Source organism: Triticum dicoccoides, chromosome 4A (assembly GCF_002162155.2).
Source record: "Triticum dicoccoides isolate Atlit2015 ecotype Zavitan chromosome 4A, WEW_v2.0, whole genome shotgun sequence".
Classification (NCBI taxonomy): Eukaryota; Viridiplantae; Streptophyta; class Magnoliopsida; order Poales; family Poaceae; genus Triticum; species Triticum dicoccoides.
The window spans coordinates 728412486-728413599 of record NC_041386.1 but is presented as its reverse complement, the minus strand read 5'-3'; positions in this window follow the sequence as shown (position 1 = coordinate 728413599).

The window sequence follows — 1114 nt, the reverse complement described above, 5'->3', positions numbered from 1 at the left end:
CGCCGTTCGTCGCGCCCTCTCCTTCTCCCTGCCTCTCCTCCTTTATATCTTCCCTTACCTCTGTCTTTCTCACAGGTGCAGCGCCGCCGTCGCCATGGAGAGACCCCGCCGGAGAATATGTCGGCCAGCATGGCGAACACCTCGAAGATGAGCCCGTGCCGTCGGCGCCCGTCAGTTCAAGCACGGTGGTCGTGGCCGCCGGCGGCGACGCCGTTTGTTCGCACGGAGAGGCGAGGTCGAGGAGAAGGTCGGGGTTGCGGAGGATGGCGGCGCGGCGCCTCGGGGTGGCGCGCGGAGAGGTGCAACGGTCGTTGCTTGTGGTCGCCGGCGACGGGGATCGGGCGGCAGCGCACGACCGAATGGGCGTAGTCGCCGGCGCATAGTGGATAAGAGGAAGGAAAGGACCATGGACTGAATTGAAATTCTTATAGGGTTGTTTTTGTAAACGTGAAATGTTTTTTCGGTGTGCCACTAAAACAGGGACGGCGGGTTGATTTCCTGTGAACCGAGGGGCTTTCTTGCAAAACAACGACGACGTACGACCAGAAGCAATAACTGGTTTATTAGTAGGTATAGATATAGATATATATATATATATATATATGTATGTATGTATATATATATATATATAGAGAGAGAGAGAGATAAAGTATTTAAAGTGGCTAAGCTATGGCTCCTCTCATACATTTGCAATGTTTGGTGCAAGCTCTTTTCTTGATTGAAACGTGGATTTAATTTTCTTGATACATACATCTTGATTCAACGTTCTTGTTTTTTGTTTTGAGGCGTACGTCTAGCCAATGCGGTGCTACACGAAATATCAAGAGATGAGGCCCACCAGCCACTGCTAATCTCTCTATCCATTTTTCCTTCTTGGAGAGAGAGGAGGAGCAATGCTTCCGCCACCCTAGCCCTCGCCTCGCCATCACCCGCTGCTGCCCCGTGGCCAATACACGTTCCCCAGTCTCTCTCATCTCTTCTTCCACCGATGCCTCCTATTTTCCTCATTCGAGCTCCTCGCTGACTTCACCGATTCGCACCAACCGCCGCTTCATGAACAATTTACAAAGTCACTTTTTGTCAAGTTCGTTTTCTTTCTAAAAGTCAAGGATCA